Source organism: Macrobrachium rosenbergii, chromosome 5, assembly GCF_040412425.1.
Source record: "Macrobrachium rosenbergii isolate ZJJX-2024 chromosome 5, ASM4041242v1, whole genome shotgun sequence".
Lineage (NCBI taxonomy): Eukaryota > Metazoa > Arthropoda > Malacostraca > Decapoda > Palaemonidae > Macrobrachium > Macrobrachium rosenbergii.
The window spans coordinates 4,861,529-4,878,151 of NC_089745.1; the positions used below are offsets into that span (position 1 = coordinate 4,861,529).

Sequence of the window (16,623 nt, forward strand, 5' to 3'; positions counted from 1 at the left end):
TCCAAATTATATACATTTCTTGGATCTGTTATTTTCATAACCTCAAAGATACTGTATTCGGAAACTAAAATATCAATGCATAGTACAGTTCCATATTTATTACAGTCTAATACTTACAAAGAAATTCATTAAACCTGCCCTGGATGAGAGGCTACATATTTCTCTGAGATATTATCAGTGATCCTCTTGTCTCCTCATCTTTGAACAAAAAACTATTCAATAAATTATTAAAAAGTACAGTTCAATTGAAATTATTTTTCAATAAATGTTTGTAAAAATTTTTGTATGCATTAAATCTGTAGTAACTAGTTTTTTGTAATCTGCACATTAACAACCACTAGAGAGGAATGTATGCAAGACAAGCAGATGGAACTATATAATGAATATATGAAAATTGCAGATTTATTCCGAGATGACACAGCATTTTTTAGTGTTAATATAAGAATTATTGATGCTTCTTGTCATAAATTGGTAGTTTACTACGTATTTAGGTAAATACGTAGTAAACTACCAATTTTTATAACAAAGGCATCAATAGTGCTAATATTAAACACTAAAGGTACCTTGTGTCATCCCAGGGTAAATCAGCAATATCCTATGTACAGTATTCATTATATAGTTCCATTTGCTTGTCTAGCATACATTCCCCTCTAGTGGCTGGGACTGTGTAAATATGAAAAATTAGAATTACTACACAAATACTGTCCTACTGTGTAGTACAGTAATAATAAAAGTTTAATACTATACAGTATCATCTCTAAATCGGCAATTCAAAATGTATTAAATATTTCCATCCATGTTTCTCTCCAGCATCTGGGACTATCTGTAAAATGTGAAACATCCATGTTTCTCTCCTCAATTCCTCTCCAGCATCTGGGACTATCTGTAAAATGTGAAAAAGTGATTAGTACACATTGTACAGTACACCACTGGACAAATAAAAATAGGTATCTTTACTAAAAATATGTATCATCACCTCAAATTTATTCTGGTGCTGCAAATTTATGAAGTACCCACTAAATCTAATCTGATTTTGAGATTCTTTTAGCTTTAGAATGCATCAAAATTACCTGTAGTACAGTAGTTATTTTACAGAGTCACTAATCAAAGGAACCTCTGACTTCGATAACAAAAGTTAGACTTACTAGAGAAACCTACAGTCACCTCAAATTTATTCACTACATTTATGAAGTACCCACTGAATCTCGAATTTATTTTACAGCTTGTTTTGGCTTAGAGTGCATCAAAATTACCTGCAGTAATTGTTTCACACAATCACTAATCAAAGGAATATCTTAATTTGACAACAAAAGTTTTCTGACATACACAAGTAGTTATGATGTTTAACATTAGCAGAGGGGAAGGGATTACAGCAAAGACATATAAGAGAATGATTAAATCCATTGAAAAGCTTTTCAAAATGCATAACCCCAAAGTATTTCTACAATTACTGAATGCATTGCCAATTCCTTTATGACACTAAAAATCTAGTTGTACGAACTGCTCGAAGTAGTAAACCAATTAAAAAAAAAAAATTGGGGAAAACATATCAATGCCCTTCAAAATAAAAAACTTAAATGCAACTTTCAATTACAGTATTTCACCTTTATACATACTTTCGTCTAAAAACATCCATCATCCTCTGCTTATTAAAAAATTAGAGAGAGAGAGAGAGAGATTGATTGATTCCATTGCAAACAGATAGGCAAGTCTACAATGCAGTTCATTAAAGCACTTATTTCAAAGCAGCTCCCCACAAATTGTTGCGACAGAATTTACCTGTTAACTAGTTCCACCCCTCTGGGAGTAGAGGTAACCAAGTCAACCTGTATATGGATTCGGACATAATTAGAAATGGTTACCGAAGCCAATGCTTGTCAGATCTGACTTTGGAATCAGATAAGAAATGCCAGATGGAATTGTGATAGTGCCCAGTACTGAGCCCACTGACTTATCACCAGCGATCAAGTATTCCTCATGGTATTTTCAACAAAAAAAGGCTGCCAGAAAATTTCACATACAGCCTATCACCAAAACTAAAATTTTCCTCACAGCAGTTTCAACAAATGAATATCACACTATGGAAAAAGAAAATTTTAACCAAATTAGTACAAAGGATATTTGAAACTTTTTTACCCAGCTTGACACTTCATAATATTGTAAGCATTAACAGCTACTTCCCTTCAAGAAATTGTTTTAGACGGGAAAAATCACTCCATTCCACCTTTTGTACCTTGAACTTCAAACAATTATTGTCATATTGGAACCCTCAACCACCAATACAGAAACAGACAACTTATAAATACATCCGGTCTCAACGTATGCATATTTTTCATTTTTACATTCAGGTCTCGGCGTATGCATATTATTTTTCCTTTTTACATAACTTCTTAAATATTTGGAAAACAAAATGCAGCAAACTTTAGTTAAACTTACGATCAACAAAAAAACTCAGGTTTTATGCTACAGAACTTTCAATCCACGACTTCACACTGAACTACATACATCCAATACAATTTCTCACTGAGCAAAGATTGAGTACAATTCTCAGCATCCCTCAGAAAAGGGGGGAGTACGGAAGAGAAAGGTTAGTTTACTTTCATCATCTGGGAGGTAGCTCTTGACCATTGTAGCTTAAAGAGATTCAGAAATCACCACAACCACAACTGCTTACATCACCAAGGAAAGCTCTTATGAAATTTTCTGCACATACCCAAGCTCAGTGAAAGGACCTCACCCTTGGCCCCCATTTAACCATCACCGACAACTAAACCCAACAAATCCTTCCATCAAAAGACGCAGTCTTGAAGCAATACTGGGTGTTAAAATTCCAACCTTATTTAAAGGTTTCTGCAACTATGCAGGTACATGAAAATACTCAGTGCAACATTATTGCAGTACATAGGAATTTCACTGTCCCATAATGTGTTTTAGCAGAACAAATTAAGAACTGTCCCATAATACTTTTGGAAAAACAAATAGGAACCAAGGATATTTAGTATGAAGAGAAAATCTGTAATGAGAAAGGATTCTACTCGATTTCAGATGTAACTTACCCTTCTCTAACAAATCAAGAACTGGGATGAAGTAGGCATACCTATTTGAGTTCCTCTCTTTTATTGTTTTGAGAATTATTTGACATGAGTAATTTTAAGGAAATCAAATTGTTCTTACAATCCAAAACCCAACAAATAACAATAGTATTACAATCATTTTGTTCAAAAGCTTTGGATATTGTCTGGACTTCACTTTGCACACCAAAGAGAGAGATACTGGATTTGAGACAAATAATTAAGAAATCTCAAAGAATATGGCATGAAGAATATGGTATGAACACATGACTAGAAATTTTCTGGAATGCCATTATACTATTCAGTGTTCACACCAGTCAGCCTACAGCAATGCTTACAGTACATCCCCAGTAGCCAGCTGTAGGGACCATTAGACAAAATAGTTTTCTAGTACAGAAAATTAATCATTGGCATGAAAAATTCTTGCTTAGGTTCATTTAGGATCAGTCTAGGCTTGCCTATGAAGAACTATACTTTATCTACATTAGCCTCCAACTGTGACTCCCAACAAACTTCTATGAGCATAACAGCTGAGGTAATCATAATTCTTTGGCAATCTCCAATCACAAAAATTTGTGTCACTCTCTCTTGTACAGTATACACACTGACCAAAATCCCTTTACAGTAACTGTGCTGGAACTGAGAGGACAAAGTTAATTCGACTCATCCCCAGATGAGTGGACGACATACCTCGAGTTCACCTGTGCATGGAATACCTTCAAATAAGCAAGAGGTGCAATAACAATGTGACAGAAAAGATGCTCAGATGGACAGAACTCACATAGGGCATACCTAGGCAAGGGACAGAATATCTCCTATCACACAAACAAAGTCTGAAAACCCTTTAATTGTCATGACCAGGTAATTGTAAGCATAGACACCAAAAGACAAGTATGAGCTCCTTTATGAACGTCTATGTAGAATAAGTCTACCGTAGTACCAAATTTGACTGAATGCCTTCAGCAATGTAGGAGTTGCGTGGCAAGGAAAAAGACAGACAACTGGTGAACAATCTGCCTTAGTGCATTATCTATACACACTGGTCTAACTATACACCAACTTTGGGTAAAATACCTTCAACCATACAGAATGAGTTACAATAAGGCAAATGTAACACATGCACCAACAGACAGAGACTTCGTCCATATCCATTTATGGTCTGCCTATAAACAGAGTTCGACTAAACTCCTTTCAGCCATGCAGGAGGAGTTGCAATGCCAAGTACAAGGGACTACCTGATGATCTCCTTTCATGCATACTCATACATGGTGGTCTACCTTCTAACCAAGCGTAACTCTATACCTTCTACCATTGAGGAGATGGCACAAGGTAAGCAGATATACACCAATGAAAAAAAGATGGAAAAAGAGGGAAAAACTCCTGCCCTGCAAATTTGTCAATTTGGGACTAGAGAGTGAGCTGTTAATACTTAAATCTACAAATGAGAAAAAAATGGAAAAAACTGATAAAACAAATCCATTCTGTATGGTGAATTCCCATTTGCTGAGTCTTAGGTAACTAAAAAAACCTTGCAACTGGGCTCATGATAAATAAGACATTCTGTAAAATTCACTCCGATCAGTGGTCAACCAAAATAAAAAGCAATATTAAGTCACCTCTCTGGCACTTTGCTGTACTGAAACATCTAACAAAACTTTAGCTTGCATTTGGAGATGTTCTATCTGTGGAAAACCCCACGACAAAGGGACTAACCACTATAATAGTGTTTCCCATATGACTTTCAGGGGGATGAACCAGGGTTAGCTGGAGTGTGTGATTTATGCAATTGTGTGTGCAAGCTGTTTAGCTGCAAGAGAATCATGGTAATTTCTGACAGTTTTATTTGCAACCAAGAGCCAAGGATAAACCCACCAACATGATCACTTTTGGAACTAATCCAAATTCTGTTGAACTTGAAAGGTTCACAGAAATGTAACCTGACATTAGTGAAAGGACCTGGAATACATCAAACAAAAGAAAATACCAAATAAAAAAATAAATACACATACTGATATGGATGGTGGAGCAGGTTAAAAACAAGATAAAGGAGTGAAGAAAAAGGTTAATGAAATATGTATATCCATGGAGGCCTGCCAGCATCACTAAAACTCTCCCTTGGATACTTCCACTAATGGTATACTGTACATGCGTGAATGAACACTACTGCTCTGTGGGTAATGCTCTACATGGGCCACGATGGACAATGCAAATTCAGTCTAATGTGCTGATTTTGTATAATCTGCCTCTAGCTCATCCAGGTTTAATTATCACTCTGGGAAGGGTAATGCACTGAAATCCAGAACTGCAAGGGTAATGCACTGAAATCCAGAACTGCAGATCCTAGAAAGGGCATGCTGTACAATCTAATAAAGCCCTATTTCATTCAGCCAAGAACTTTTTCCACTGATGCCCTATCTCAGATACCACCACAACATATCCCCGTAAAGGAAGTGCTATCATATTGCAACAGCAGTGGGAATGCAAGAACAATAAAGACGTGAGGGATACAAGGATTAAAGCAGATATACCTTTATAGCCTATGAATGATCACTTCCACCTTCAAGGTCTAAACAAAACTTGGCCAAGAAAATTCAGGGGATTTACTTTTGCTCATATACAGACTGAAGAACAGCTTGCCAGAAACATGATCACTGCAGTGAAAGGGCATACTTGCCAGAAACATGATCACTGCAGTGAAAGGGCATAAGTACAATTCTGAGCTAAGAAAAATGGTGGATTGCTTATCAGAGGAAGAATAAGCTGACAATGACATTGATGATGGGCAAATTCAAGATTTTAAGCTGAACTGTAAACACCTTAGCAAACATGTTGAGTTAGGTTTATATCCTATGCATGAGAGACCACAAACATTATCCCGACAGCCACCAGAGATAAAAGGATACAACTTACTAGCTAGTGAAAGTGCATCAAACCTTACACACACTAGACCTAACAGGCACTATCAGGCATCCCATAACACAAGGAGAGCTTGGAAGTTAAATGAGCCTAACAAATAAGCAGGTGAACACTGACAAAATTGACAGGTTTCCCAACATGAGGTAAACAATGCCCATCCGGGAAATTTTTTACTGCAACCAAGACCTCAACATTAAAAAACAGACCTACTTTAGCACCCTAACCAAACTTAACACAGAGGGCATAACTCCATCCAAAATGACCAGAAAAAATTGCAAAAGTGTGCAAAACAGGACCAACAGATTCCAGCTTGTGCAAAACTAGACTACATTGCATCTACAAATGATATGACCTTCATCTCCATGGAACTAAAAAAACTTAATCAACAATAGGAACATTACAGTTAACTTACCTATGACATTTAAAAAAAATTCTATGATGTCAACTCTCTCTTTCCAATCATGTTTACTCCACACACAGTTTTGCATAGTAACCTTAGCACCAGCTCTGTTCCTGAAAATGAAATAACATTAATATAATGGCAAACATGTTATTCAAGCAGATTTGCATGCCTGTTTTATAGTAACTACATTTTCCACATTGGTGCTATATACTAGCAACTACCAAACATATCTTTATCTTCAGACCAAAGTTTTAGTGCAGTGCAGTTCTCTTGTTATAATGCACCTTACCCTACTGACTGTATTTGTAATTATGCTACTTTCTGGAAGTGCTAAACTGCATTTCATTTAGCCATTTCTTCTAAAAGTCTGACAACTCTGTAAAGTACTTAAATGAATCTATAGTTCTTTCTTATACTTCACAGCTCTCATTTCAATGACTGTATACCCTACAATAATTTTTTAACACACAAACAAGCATGAAATAGAGGTGCAAGACATTTTTTTTTTTAATCTGGAAAAATTTGTAGTGCACTGTACTGTGAGGTACTGTCATCCCCATGATAATAAATGACTGGTATAAAATTTGTTGGCTCTCAGTATGTGATGACTGCTTGCTGTATACTGAATGGAGGCCAACATACAGATAATCCAAGACTAAATTTAAAACACCCTTGCTGAACAGACTGCTGTGTCTCACTGATAATAACTAGGCCCATAAACTCATTCTGGCTTCCTCTGACTAGATTTAATCAATATGCACTGACAAAGTACCAATTTGCAAAATCTTGCAACAAAAAACAATATATTACAATAAGGATACTGTATAAACAAACAAGGGGACTCATTAACTATAATTTTTCAAGGGATGCCAACTACATATCCAAATTCTATCCCCACTGGACGCATACAGTAAATACACTCTACTTAACTGACCACCTATAATAATAACAATGACCAAATTAATAATACAGTAGAGTACTACCTTTCCTGTGAATGACCAGGGTGTATTTGGGTACTTCCGAGGTGAAGCAAATATATTTGAATACATAATTACAATATGGTACTTAAAAACACACTGAACCCTTTGAGATTCAACACAATTGGTCATAAATGTATACAGAGATGGATAGCATTGAGATATATGAAGTGCACCGAGTGATGGTGTTGCCATTTGCAGATTTTTAAAACCATTTAATTTAGACAATTATTTCATGGATTCTTTAATCTGTTTAACTATGAAACTTGAGTTCCTTAAGGTTTTTCTGCCAGGAATGTTATTTTTCCCTTCACTCTCTGCTAGGTTGGCTACAGTCAGCTCTAGCCAGGTTAAGGGCCTGCTGCCCTAGGTTAGGTCAGAATACTACCCAGTACTTCACTCATATATGTTAAGCCCATCCGAAGACACCAGGTTCTAAATGGGAGTTCCCATATTGTTAAGTGACACATGGAGGCAGCATAATGGGTACACCAAGCACTTCTTGAAAAAAATAATAAAAAACCTTTCCAAGTTGACTTTAAAATATTGGGAACCTTTAAAATTTTACTTTTCTTTCTTAAGGATATTGGGTAGGCTATACATAAATTCTATTTGGGAACATTAACAAACTTGACAAAAATGGCAATAAATTTTTTCTCATACACGACCACTAACAGAGCCTAAATGTCGTGTTTACTACCAGCCTCACGAATTTTAACACTGAAACACTGTAGAATTGCAAAAGATTATAATGTGCTTTTCATGTCAAGCTATCCTATTAAGGAGACTTGTGAATGACACTCCAATAAAGAACTGGTATTAAAGTAAAAGGTAGATCTAAGCTGGCTGTCCGCGGTGAGCTAGGCTATGGGAGTTGACATTTTTCTATAGAACTTACTTGCTGAACAAAGAATTTAAAGTAATATTTTTTGTCGGGTCCCAACAATTAGTGCCTGTAAATTACCTTAGAACTAAACCGACTTGCAAGGGGGACTGGTTGGGAATCCGGGATTCTGGGTGGGGTAAATAACTTGGGAAAGGGTTTGGGCAACTTATTGTTGTATTTCCAGTTTCATATGTCATTTGGAACAAGAAAAACAAGAGTAAAAAAAAAAAAGGGCAAATAAATGGACAGTGTGAGCCGTTGCAAAGGCACTTTTCATGTATCACGACTACTGCTGATTCCATGCCATGTCACTAGTTCCTCATTGGCCGGGTCGATATCGTACTCGGCTAGCACTCTGCTGGGCCCGCGTTCGACTCTCCGGCCGGCCAATGAAGAATTAGAGGAATTTATTTCTGGTGACAGAATTTAATTTCTCGGTATAATGTGGTTCGATTACAATAAACTGTGGCAGGTCCCGTTGTTCTGTAACCAATTGGTTCTTAGCCACGAAATAAGTCTAACTCTTCGGCCAGCCCCAGGAGAGTTGTTAATCAGCTCAGTGGTCTGGGTTAAACTAAGATACACTTAATTTTCATGCCATGTCACACACGCCATCTTACAGGGAGAGTAGTTGGTGGGTTTTTTGGTGGGTGGCTGTACCCAACCAATCACATTGAACATTACCCCAACATTGCATTTCACCCGGGTGGAGAATTTGGGGGATACATGCACTCAGTTACATGTATTCCTTCTTCTAGTACTTTTCAATTCACAAATATATTGGCGTGCCCTTGCAGCATGATTTTACCATAAAGCGCTTACAAATTGCTTTACATTTGTCGGGCAGACACCGAAGCATGTATATGGGGTAGGAGAAGAAAGGTCTTATGAGGACGGTTTACCACTTCTCCCAGTGATGTTAACAGAAACCTTTTTTTTTTTACATTTTTGTAAGCCTGTAGTTTGGTGTGGCAGCTCAATATTTACCTCTTGCCAGAGCATATGAGCTTGCAAGATTTTAAATGCAAATAAGGACGCCAGTGCAGTTCCGCCACCAAAAACTGAAAGCAAAAATACACTTTTAGCCCCAACAACTTCATCCTTCACCCTGTTAGTGGTGCTCACCGGCACACAGTTTACTCACTCATCAACCCAGCACGATGGTGGACGTCATCCTGGAACCTCACGCTCCTCTGAGTCAAATTCGGCAAAGACAATTTGCACTTACCTGTGCCAATTGTTACTTTAGTTATAAGGATTTCTCTTCATATTCCTCAGGGCATTATGAGCGCCTAACACTAATTCCCAAGACCACGGCCTTTTGAGGAAACAGGCCTTTCTTCGCCTCACTATGGCAAGGGAGTGTAGGCTTGACCTGGTAAAAGAAGGCGTTCAGGTTACTTAGTTACACCTACTTGTTGATTTTTACACCTAACTGCAATGCAGGTATTCAAAACTAGCAGGCTAAAATATCCCTTAAACAGCTATACTGTACCATTACAGCTATGTAATGTTCATTATATTTTAATTTTTTTGAGGGTTGTAAGGAGTAATTTGGTTCTTTCCCTTACTTTAGTCACGACAGGTGTTAGATTCCCACGCAAGTTAGAAGAAGAGAAGCGTAACTACTACCTCTCATTGTTTAAGGGCACCTGGTTTTCTGGGTCCCTCATGGATGTTGAGACTGTCCCCTTCTTCACTTACATCCAGTTAGTGACTTCTTTAATTATAGGTTGTGAGACAGAACTAGGTTTAAGTGACGTAACCTATTAATGGCTAGTCCAGCTTACTCCAGGGAAGTAACTTTTTTTGGGGGTTTATTTTTTTTCAGTGGATGGTTTTGTGATCAACCCTTTATTTACTTCATTTACCGAATTTTTGGTTTCAGGTCATAAGTACATTGGTGTATCGGGCAGAAGAAGTAAATAGGTGGCCCCAGTACAACTGTTGAGATTGTTGAAGCAAAGTTTGGCAAGCGGAAGTACAATGTACCTGAGGGTCATTGAAGGCCAGTAATTTTGGCGGTGTCTGCAGGCAGACCAGATAGTTTTCGTGGTGCCAGCTGACAAAAGAAGTAGTGTGACTTTGCTTGCTGTCATCAAGGACTACATTGTACCGGGAACAACTATTGTATCTGATTGCTGGAGGCTTTATGGACTGCCTGAAGGATGAAGGCTACGTGCACTCAACCGGCCAATCACCCATGAACTTTGTGGACCCAGTAAACCAGTGCTCATGCAAATACTATTGAGAGGAGGTGGAGGAACTTCGTGAGACGACGCCCAGGTATGGCTGCATCAAGAGGTACAACTTCGTCGGGTACTCTGGCAGTAGCCTATTTTAAAATACACTTTGATGACCCAAGACAGGCTCCACGCGTTCGTAAAGGCAATGCAGTTGAACCGGCGCTTTTTGTGCTGCTGCACCCCACCTTCCCCTGCTGAACATATGGCTCCCTAATGGTTACATAACCCAAGATGGCGGCTTTGTTTACCGATACATTTCTTCACCTGGTGAAAGCAACAGTTAAGTGTGCAGTTGAGGTAGCCTGCAGTTGACGTTTTCAGTGTTGTTTTTGCTTGTTTTTACATGAGTTCGAATTGTAACACATTTTGCCCGTCTGGTTGCAGTTAAACTATGGGTACCCTCGAGCCGTATGTGCGGTGCAGGGACCCACGGTGCCGCATGCAGTCTTGAGGGTCAATTACCCTTAGTTACAGCCGACCGGCAAAAAATTTTACTTGAAATTCTTATTCAGCGGGTAAAGTTCTATAGAAAAACGTCAACTGCCAAAGGCTACCTCACTGCGGACAGCCGGCTAGAATTACCGCAAAAACATAAAGATGGTATGGGAGGTGGGCCTATTAGGGCAGAATACTGCAGTTAATCTGAGCTATAACAGAGCTGGAAATCTTTCCTGAAGGCCAATGAACTCCTTAGGCTCTATTTCATGAAATTTGTAGTTAAAATTTATGGTAAAACTATAGAACAGCTCTGCACAGCTTATTGCCTTGGAAATTAAGTTTTCCTATACTTTTAGTGTTGCTGGTGAAGGTGGTGGTGGTTTATTGGCAGTCAATTATTATTAACCCCACTTTCTATGGGGACCATTTGGGAGGGGTTCTTTGGTGGGGTAAAACACACTGAGGGAGAACGGACATGTTATTGTTATGATGGCCACCCTGGAATGGTTGTATGCATATGCAAGGAATATGGGAGCCTTATGTTCAAGAAGGGGTTGGTAAGGAAACCTATTAATAAAAGGACCTGACCTAACCTAACCTAGTACGCCATGTTGCTTTGTCGGGGGTTCTGTCCCCTGGTGAAGGAAACTCCATTTTTTACCACAAGTTCCCCTATAACACTGCGCTTGAGTGATAGCATACCAGGATGGCCAGCATAAAACAACATATCAGTTCTGAGGTTAATTACAGGTTAATTACAGTCGGCTGCCAAAAAATAACAGTATATTCTTGATAACCAAAATACTATAGCAAAACTCAACTTCCAAGGTAATAAGCCGTGTGGCGTTATACTATAGTTCTACCAAATGTACGTAAAAACTCACTAGGATTGAGTTAGGCTAATCCTCAAACCTTAAAATTTGACTAAGCTCAGTGTTAAGTTTCCTTCAATAAGACTTACTAAATATGGCACGTGGCCCAACGGTAAGAAGCCGGCTGTTGGACTAAGGTGTGAATGTTGTTCACATCCTAATTCGACTGCCTGCCTAATATTGGTCAGCATACCACCGTCATTAAACAGCATCCAATGTTAATACAGTCCATCCTACAGTTTTAATATTTACTACGCAAAACGCACAATCCTACGGTAATAACTGGGTTACGCCTATCCTGATAACTTGGCTAAGGATAAAGGTATTACCGTACCTGATTTTTACAAGATTACGGTAAATTAACTTATAAAATTGCTTAATTCAACTTTACCTGTGTCGCCAATTGTGTTATATCACATTAACTCTCACAAAATGCTACGAGGACACAGTACGAAAGAAAATTTGATGTGATAATTCTATAGTCGTTAATGCCGGAAACTGACAGCTATGACGGAAGGCATACAACTGTCACAGTGTTGCCAACACTTGGTTTTCAAAATCCGCTTGATTGGAACCCCCAAAAACCGCCAGCACTGTGCAAAGACCCCCTAGATTCAGTAACAGAAATTGGGGGGCCCTGGCGGGGCCAAGATATTTTTTGAGGGGCCAAAGAAAATGACATAAAGCTACTATACAAGATTTTTTTTTTTGGGGGCAAAGAAAATTACACAAAACTAATGTACAGTACCATTTCTGTAATTAGTAGAATATACTAATTATATATCCACGTAAGTGAAGGAAAATAATAGTATTAGTAATTAGTAAACCTGTGTTTGAAATTACAGAGCTCAATTTTCGACTCTTACTACATGCAAATGTATCAAATACTGTAATGTAAATTCCCTCAAAACCTTATATTCAACACTAGCCTAATTTCTATGATCAAGCTTTAACTTTCAACTCTAGTTTAACTACAAAGGGAATTTCAACTGGGGGACCCCGGCTTTTACCCGTCATGAAATTAAGATATGGACTGTTTAAAATATTATATCGCTACAACTGAATCTCTTCGTTTTTCCTGTGAATGCTATCTGTTAACCATCTTTGCAAAACTGACCAAATCATGCTTCAACTGCTGTAGGTACTACTAGGAGCACAGCCATTCGTCATTCAATTATATCTGTAACTAAATCGTTTTCCTAAAGGGGGTGACGTGATACTGAACGCTGTGTACGTTTGGAGAGGCTGCACAGTTTCCTTGTTTTCTTGTCTGCTTGAGCCTAGGAGAGCTGCTAATCAGCTCAGTGGTCTAGTTAAACTAAGATATACCAACTTTGAGCCTTTAATCACAAAGGTTTGGAGCCTATAAACTGTAGGCCTAATGAGCGAAGTGTTAAAGAAACGAAAGCATAGCTCAAGGCTTTGGGGGGAATTCAAGTCGCTGACAGCAGATTTGCAGAGAAGAAAATAATTACGAATACTGAAACTGAGAGAGAAGAGAGATGCTAAATAAAAAAAAATTTGTAATTTTGACAATGATACTTTAAACAAAATATGAGAAGACGCTTTCACCCAAAATTATGATTTGTCAAGTATCAAAGAAAAAAAGTTAAGTAGGCCTACGTTAGTTTAACCAGACCACTGGTTGATTAACAGCTCTCTAGGGCTGGCCCAGAAGATTAGACTTATTTACGAGGCTAAGAAACCAATTGGTTACCTAGCAACAGGACCTACAGCTGTGTGGAATCCGAACCACATTATACCGAGAAATGAATTTCTATCACCAGAAAATAAATTCCTCTAATTCTTCATTGGCCAGCCGGAGACTCGAACTAGGGCCTAGCAGAGTGCTATCCGAGAACTCAGGCAAATGATCTCATACGCTACCTCATTGTGAGAAGTATTTGCAGAATGTCGAGAAAACTAAAACACGATTTCTGGTATTTTTGATAAACCAGCTGCTTGGAATACTATGCATTCCATATGGAAATATGGTCCAGTTGTTAGGAACTTAATAAATTCACAGAATCATGATGCGATAAAACCTGAGTTCGAGGGGGGGACGAATGTAAGAGACGGATATAACGTTGCCAAGTGCTTCCATGGACACAAATAACAGAATTACAGTGATTCACAGAACCAGTAATCATACCTCTATGGTTAGCAAATTGCATAAATTGTAGGAGATTTCATAGTCTGTGAATCTTGCGGTGAATAAGAGATGTCGTAAAACATTAGAGGACCAAAGATATTAATTGTGAATAGTTGAAAAATGAAATGACTTTCACGAATATCTAACCGAAGGAAATGTAAAAGTTTAAATTACACGACAAGAGGCCTGAAAATTCAAGCCTTGGTGTTCGAAATACTAAGGTGGTCAATTCAGTAAGACTTTACAGCGATACTTGAGTATTTGGAAAATGTATTCCAAGATCATTTCACGAAAACGTAAATAACTTTCAGATTTAGTGAATGCTACACCAGCGGAAAACTAGATTAATGATTACGGAATAAACAGACATGAAATGTCTTCTGAGATACGGCCCTGCAGAGCGTCTCAATCCCGGACTGGGACCAAGAATCTGGAACATAACCTGTAACCAGTATATATTATAGACATACTAAAATCAACATTCTTTTTCAATGCAATTACAGACATAATATTTATTCCTTATGAATTATACAACTAATTCCTCCAAGGAAACCTCTACAGACAGAGCATTTGAAAATCTCCAGAATTCCAACTCGCACTAGCCCGGAAATTCGCCAACCAAATCGCTACAAAAAAAAAAAAAAAAACATATTTCGCTTGGAACCGCAGAAATGGCAACACTGAGAGAGAGAGTGTGAGGAGAGAGAGAGAGAGTCACGTGACTATTCCAGTCTTACTCACCTACCAAGATTTTCCCAAGGACTACGGACTGCAGGGTTCTCCAGCAATGGAAATATGCTGGAAATAAAATGACTTTCACGAACATCTAACCCAAGGAAATGGAAAAGTTTGAATTACACGAAAATAGGCCTGAAAATTCAAGCCTCGGTGTTCGAAATACTATAGTGGTCAATTCAGTAAGACTTTACAGCGATACTTGTGAGTATTTGGAAAATGTATCCCAGCAATGGAAATATTCTGGTAATATAAGACTTGTTAACTACTACTCGCATGTCAGCATAAAATTAATAGATACGTAACATTTTGTTGCATAACCCTTATCTCGATTCCAAGCCTGAAGGAAGCCTAAAGGAATGCACATTTGTGATCAAGATCACCTCCAAATTACCATAATACTTTTGACTGTGTAGTACGCCTCTAATACCTTTAAATGAATATGTCTGAGATAATTTCAAGAGGTTAATAATTTTTGATTCATCACATTAGTCATAAAAAAACATACATGCCATTAGACCTACGCTTGGGACCAGTATGGACAATCTTAATCAATATTCGCTTTTCATGAAGCGTGTAAAATTTTTTTTATTACAGAAATTTACAGTCGAAGATACACGAAAGTGAGTCAACGGCGGGATAACATGAACGCACAAGAGGAACATATTAGTGGATCTTGCTCAGCTATTTACTTAAACCACAAAGGGTATGTAGCAAGCTGTAGTCCTCGACTGCTTATAGTTTGTGCACTATATATATATATATATATATATATATATATATATATATATATATATATATATATATATATAAACAGACAATGCTCAAGTTAATAATAGCAATATTGTAATAGCCAATCTTGACTTATTCCTTAGGCTGAAGGAAAGCCAAATGCCTGATCTTCGTGACCCACACCCAGGATCAAAGCACTCAAATGAGCAGTATAACCGTAACAAGCTAAAGTAGAATGGGCAAGCATTAATAAAAAATCCAACTTCTTGATATAGCATTTGAATGAGACTCTTTCTCAGTATTACGCGGTTCTTATATCACAGTACGATGCTGTGTTCAGATAATCAGTTCATCCTTTATTTTAATTGTTGAATAACAACCACAGAGAGACTTGACTTTTCTAATTTAAACATTTATATTATTAGTAATAATGGAGATAAAAAAACAAATCTTGACCCTGACATAGAAAACGGTATCATCGTGGAATTAAAGAAAACAATCACTACATCACTTGGGGGAACCTCTCTATTTTACATTCCCTCGCCTTCTTGATAATCACTGCAAAAATGTGATAATTTCATGGTTAAAAGGGTAAAAAGTCACTTAAGTAACATACTTTATACTCCCATATAGGTGAAACTACGCAACTGTCCCCAAATATATTAAAAGGGTAGCCGTGAGCGGACCTTGAAAATGAACTTTCTGAAGTGGGGCAAGAGAAGGAAAAGTTTTTACATAGTCGGAAATCTAATTGAAAAACTAAACCAGTATGAAATCTGATGCAACTAACGAAGAAATAAAAACTTGAAACGGTACAGTATGTAGCTTGTAACCAGTTGTACCGGACGAACCGTTATGAAATAGCGTGCATGAACGGTATTAAGAATGACATAAAATATAAACATGTATCCGGCTCTCATTTTTGGATGAGAAGAATATAACAGAACAGGTAGGTCGCATGTTAAAAGGTTCCAGACAATTTCTCTCTTCTCTCTCTCTCTCTCTCTCTCTCTCTCTCTCTCTCAAATCAGTTCAGACAAGAATGAACGGAAACTGAAGGTCGTGAGTAAACTAATGGGAACTGTGGTCCTACAATTAGGGAAAATAAATCATCCTGACGAAAAACATTGCTTTAATTCTGAAACCAAGTAATCCTACCGAGAAAGCTTGTGGGCTGGAAAGACTAAACACTTAT

At 37.7% G+C, this 16,623-nt stretch overlaps 1 long non-coding RNA gene across 1 annotated transcript; it reads right to left on the bottom strand.

Moving 5' to 3' along the window:
* Window positions 1-78: 78 nt before the first annotated feature.
* LOC136838460 (uncharacterized) lies at window positions 79-9,593 on the bottom strand. The gene is made up of 3 exons (XR_010852996.1): window positions 9,482-9,593; window positions 6,400-6,500; window positions 79-883 (listed from the first exon to the last, which is right to left on the bottom strand). It is a non-coding gene; the product is annotated as an uncharacterized lncRNA (long non-coding RNA).
* Window positions 9,594-16,623: the final 7,030 nt, after the last annotated feature.